This window comes from Oculina patagonica, chromosome 6 (genome assembly GCF_052425735.1).
Source record: "Oculina patagonica isolate OP01 chromosome 6, crgOcupat, whole genome shotgun sequence".
In the NCBI taxonomy this organism is placed as follows: Eukaryota; Metazoa; Cnidaria; class Anthozoa; order Scleractinia; family Oculinidae; genus Oculina; species Oculina patagonica.
In genome coordinates this window covers 27,215,289-27,221,288 of record NC_135763.1, presented here as the reverse complement: position 1 = coordinate 27,221,288, position 6,000 = coordinate 27,215,289, and the positions used below count along the sequence as shown (strand labels likewise).

The 6,000-nt window shown below is 36.2% G+C and overlaps 1 long non-coding RNA gene across 1 annotated transcript; it reads right to left on the bottom strand.

The window, feature by feature from the left end:
* Positions 1-525: 525 nt before the first annotated feature.
* LOC144658397 (uncharacterized) lies at positions 526-5,972 on the bottom strand. Its single transcript, XR_013571689.1, has 2 exons — positions 2,836-5,972; positions 526-844 (listed from the first exon to the last, which is right to left on the bottom strand). It is a non-coding gene; the product is annotated as an uncharacterized LOC144658397 (long non-coding RNA).
* Between the last annotated feature and the right edge of the window lie 28 nt (positions 5,973-6,000).

Genomic DNA, 6,000 nt, shown 5'->3' with positions numbered 1-6,000 from the left:
GTTTTTACAACGGTTACTTAACGGAAACGTGAATTTCCGCAAAAGGAAATTTAAGTAACCGTTGCGGGAAACACGTGTATACGTCACGTTTCCGCAGTTGCGGCGTCGCTTAAACGCATCACTTAAACGCGTGTATCCGTTAAGTTTACGTTTTGCGTAATCTCGTGCAACAGACGCGTTTCCGCAGTTCGTAAGTATGGCGGACACGCAATAATCATGTTTCCGCAGCTCGTAAATTCGGCGGACACGCAATATTCCGCTAGGTTTCCGACATACGGAAAGTGAAAAATAATAAGAACCGTCAAGTTTCCGCAGCTCGTAAATCAGGAGTATATACATAATGACCCAGATGGTTTAGATCAAAATGCTATTGTCCTAATCTTGGAAGGCCGACAACTACGAAAACTTTATTATTTGTGAAATATTGCGTAAATTAAACGTGGCCGCCAAATAAAGCGAGCTGATTTCCACGTGTTCTTTTCTTTCGGATTGGAGAATTACAAGTATGTATACAAGTAACACTCATTTTAAGTGGTAATTCATTTTATTTCGTAAGTAAGAGAATGTCTAAGTAAATCTACGAACTACAGTATAATCCTTTCTTGAAACAAACGTGTTGCTTGCTGACTATTACATTTGAAAGCATTCAAACTAAGTATTGTTCTTTAAATGCAGCAATGCCTTGTGATTGAACTAAAATTTCTGTTGCTGTCCGTTAAATGTGATTCGTTTGAGGAAACTTAGTTGTCAATCCTCGTCTTTCCTCTCTCTTGCTTTCTTTGACGTTCGTGAATTATTCTTGTCCTGTGGTGATGGATTTGACTTCTTGACGATTATTTCAGGTCTAAAGACAAGATTAAATAGGATTATAAACAGAGATATTTTGCTTAACTCATACTACTTTTTCATTTGATGGGAGGATCTGTTTTGTAACATGGAAATACAGACATGGCTTTAAGGAGGCTAACAACGGTTTCCAGCACTTGTTAGCTCTTGAACTTTGATAGGTCAGTACAACGAAACTTAAACAGTTGCTGCTACAGTAATGATATCAAACCAATGTCCAATCATCGCTGAACAAGTTACGGTAATTTTCTTGACATCACTGGTTACCATAACAACAGTATTACCAGTAAAAACACCCTTTATTTTCCCTTTAAGCGCTTATAACTCAAGAACGAGTCCAGTGACCCCCATTTTTATCACTGAATAATGATCAGCATATTTGGATACAACTTTTTGCAAAGTTAAAAAAAATTCTCTGGAGCCGTTTCAGAGCCACCTTAATAATTTAAGGTGGCTCTGAAACGGCTCCAGAGAATTTTTTGTGTTGAAAAAAAAACTGTGTTTTTAACAGGTTATACCATTGCTATGGTTACAGTGATGTCAAGAAAAAATCACAATTTATTTATCAATGATTGGGCATTACAGTGGAACCCCGATATAACGATATGCCAAGGGGGCAGTAAAATTAAATCGTTATATTGAGGAATCGTTATATCGGGGTTCCTTCCCATACATTTTACTATTGCCGGGACATAACATATTCATCGTTATATCGGGAATATCGTTATATCGAAGATCGTTATATCGGGGTACCACTGTAGTTTGATACAATTTTTGTAGCAGTAACCGATAAATGTGTTGTAGCACTGACCCATCAAATTATGAGAGCTGGAAAGTGCTGAAAGCTGTTGTGAGCCTCCCTAAATTTTTGCGCTGTCTAGGTAATCATTTGACTCTGATAAATACATGTAGGTGCTTCGTTTATACATTCCAAGATATTGCTCATCTTAACACGCAAGGAACTGATCATTATTTTGGAGGGGTGTAGGATGGATATGATTGAGTAGGGATTTGATAGATTCACTGAAGACCTTGTAACAATCATAAATACCAAGCTTTCTGACTTACAACCACCCATACCATCCCCTGGAAATTATAAGTGCTGCAAAAGACCACATACCTTTTAACTACACATAAAAATGGCTGGAAGGAAGTTGAACATACAATGTAACTATGGTTGTTATTGAAGGTATATCGGTTTTTGAAACCAAAACACTGCTACAATGTAGGGGTGACTTGATGCAGCATATTATTGGAAGTGTTGTTTTACATGTACCATCTCAGTTGAAACTCTATACTTTAGGTACGAATACACAGAAACAGTAGTACCCCAGTAACTCGAACTGGGATAACTCGAACAACCCCGCTAACTCGAACTAACTTCCATTTCCCTTGGATTTGACCCCACTTTTCAGTCATTTTTACTCGGTTAACTCGAACTTGGATAACTCGAACCCCCCCCCCCCCCCTAACTCGAACTAAATTTTGTTTCCCTTAACAAAATTTGGGTCAAATTTACCCTGATAACTCGAATTCTGGTTCTTGCAACTCACCACAGTTGCCCATTGATTAGAGCAGCCAATTTTCCACTTTTATCATAACAATGTATGGTTGTGCAATTTGCACTGTACTGTATACTGAAGTGCTAAAAAATCAGTAAACTGTCAATTATTAACTTGAAAAAATAAATATTCAATCGACCCTGCTGCGACTGCAGTAGGGGATGGGCTGGTAGGGCTACAAAATGTAGCTGCATATGATATGAAAAATGTATGAATTTTACCACTCGAAAGTATAAATTTGTAATTAAACGTGTTTGTTTGACTTGAAGTTGACGAGATTTATAAGCCATACATGTACCACTTTAAAATGGTCTTTGCAGTCCATGAGCAAACATCCTTAAAAATTTTGAATGTTTAGAGACTCCTTGTAGACGATCTTTATCCTGATTATTATAAAGTCTTATGACTTTTACATGTAGGTACCTACCTTAACATTTTCCTTCCAGAAACTCCTCCAGTTTCTTATACTTGAGTAATTTCCTTGACTTCTTCATGCTCACTATACTCCAAAATGGCTCACAGCAATAAAGCATAATAAAGACAAAAAAAAGTGTCAGACAATTACATGTACAAAATAATATGAAATGATTGTGCCATTTTTCCATTCGGAGATATCTATATTCATATACAATGTTACTTTTATATATGTACTATGGGTGGCCCTATTTGTACAATTGGGCATTGTTTGGATAATGCAAATTCAGTTTCCAGCTCAGTTGCAGATAGCACTGTACACATTGTACAGTACATGAAAGGCTGTCATAATTTGTGACTTTCCTATAAATTACATGTACAGTGTATGTGCATGTACATTGGAACAAGTAAACTTTTCACCCACTCAAAAGTAAAGGCACATCCCACTGAAACCATGGGCGGCACACTTGAGTCAATGAATCGTGTTCGCAAAAGTAAAAAATCTATCAAAAGCTGTTAATAATTCGAAAACTCAAAAACATATAGTTGTGAAAAACTATCATTGTTCTTTTCCTGTGCTATGACAATTCTGCCTCCCATAAAATGTTGTAATAAAAATCTAATATCATTAAAACAAGTGATTTTTTCACCCACTCAGAAATGGGTAAAAGGCCTTCCCACTGAAACCATGGGCGGCACACTTGAGTCAATGAATCATGCTCGCGAAAGTCAAAAATCTATTAAAAGCTGTAAATAATTTGCAACTCAAAAACATATAGTTGTGGAAAACTATCATTGATCCTTTCCTGTGCTATGACAATTCTGCCTCTTATAAAATGTTGTATTAAAAATCTAATATCATTGAAACAAGTGATTTTTTTCACCCACTCAGAAATGGGTAAAAGGCCTTCCCACTGAAACCATGGGCGGCACACTTGAGTCAATGAATCATGCTCGCGAAAGTCAAAAATCTATTAAAAGCTGTCAATAATTCGCAACTCAAAAACATATAGTTGTGGAAAACTATCATTGATCCTTTCCTGTGCTATGACAATTCTGCCTCCCATAAAATGTTGTAATAAAAATCTAATATCATTGAAACAAGTGATTTTTTCACCCACTCAGAAATGGGTAAAAGGCCTTCCCACTGAAACCATGGGCGGCACACTTGAGTCAATGAATCATGCTCGCGAAAGTCAAAAATCTATTAAAAGCTGTTAATAATTCGCAACTCAAAAACATATAGTTGTGGAAAACTATCATTGATCCTTTCCTGTGCTATGGCAATTCTGCCTCCTATAAAATGTTGTATTAAAAATCTAATATCATTGAAACAAGTGATTTTTTCACCCACTCAGAAATGGGTAAAAGGCCTTCCCACTGAAACCATGGGCGGCACACTTGAGTCAATGAATCATGCTCGCGAAAGTCAAAAATCTATTAAAAGCTGTTAATAATTCGCAACTCAAAAACATATAGTTGTGGAAAACTATCATTGATCCTTTCCTGTGCTATGACAATTCTGCCTCCCATAAAATGTTGTAATAAAAATCTAATATCATTAAAACAAGTGATTTTTTCACCCACTCAGAAATGGGTAAAAGGCCTTCCCACTGAAACCATGGGCGGCACACTTGAGTCAATGAATCATGCTCGCGAAAGTCAAAAATCTATTAAAAGCTGTTAATAATTCGCAACTCAAAAACATATAGTTGTGGAAAACTATCATTGATCCTTTCCTGTGCTATGGCAATTCTGCCTCTTATAAAATGTTGTATTAAAAATCTAATATCATTGAAACAAGTGATTTTTTCACCCACCCAGAAATGGGTAAAAGGCCTTCCCACTGAAACCATGGGCGGCACACTTGAGTCAATGAATCATGCTCGCGAAAGTCAAAAATCTATTAAAAGCTGTTAATAATTTGCAACTCAAAAACATATAGTTGTGGAAAACTATCATTGATCCTTTCCTGTGCTATGACAATTCTGCCTCCCATAAAATGTTGTAATAAAAATCTAATATCATTAAAACAAGTGATTTTTTCACCCACTCAGAAATGGGTAAAAGGCCTTCCCACTGAAACCATGGGCGGCACACTTGAGTCAATGAATCATGCTCGCGAAAGTCAAAAATCTATTAAAAGCTGTAAATAATTTGCAACTCAAAAACATATAGTTGTGGAAAACTATCATTGATCCTTTCCTGTGCTATGACAATTCTGCCTCTTATAAAATGTTGTATTAAAAATCTAATATCATTGAAACAAGTGATTTTTTCACCCACTCAGAAATGGGTAAAAGGCCTTCCCACTGAAACCATGGGCGGCACACTTGAGTCAATGAATCATGCTCACGAAAGTCAAAAATCTATTAAAAGCTGTAAATAATTTGCAACTCAAAAACATATAGTTGTGGAAAACTATCATTGATCCTTTCTTGTGCTATGACAATTCTGCCTCTTATAAAATGTTGTATTAAAAATCTAATATCATTGAAACAAGTGATTTTTTCACCCACTCAGAAATGGGTAAAAGGCCTTCCCACTGAAACCATGGGCGGCACACTTGAGTCAATGAATCATGCTCGCGAAAGTCAAAAATCTATTAAAAGCTGTTAATAATTCGCAACTCAAAAACATATAGTTGTGGAAAACTATCATTGATCCTTTCCTGTGCTATGGCAATTCTGCCTCTTATAAAATGTTGTATTAAAAATCTAATATCATTGAAACAAGTGATTTTTTCACCCACCCAGAAATGGGTAAAAGGCCTTCCCACTGAAACCATGGGCGGCACACTTGAGTCAATGAATCATGCTCGCGAAAGTTAAAAATCTATTAAAAGCTGTTAATAATTCGCAACTCAAAAACATATAGTTGTGGAAAACTATCATTGATCCTTTCCTGTGCTATGACAATTCTGCCTCCCATAAAATGTTGTAATAAAAATCTAATATCATTAAAACAAGTGATTTTTTCACCCACTCAGAAATGGGTAAAAGGCCTTCCCACTGAAACCATGGGCGGCACACTTGAGTCAATGAATCATGCTCGCGAAAGTCAAAAATCTATTAAAAGCTGTTAATAATTCGCAACTCAAAAACATATAGTTGTGGAAAACTATCATTGATCCTTTCCTGTGCTATGGCAATTCTGCCTCTTATAAAATGTTGTATTA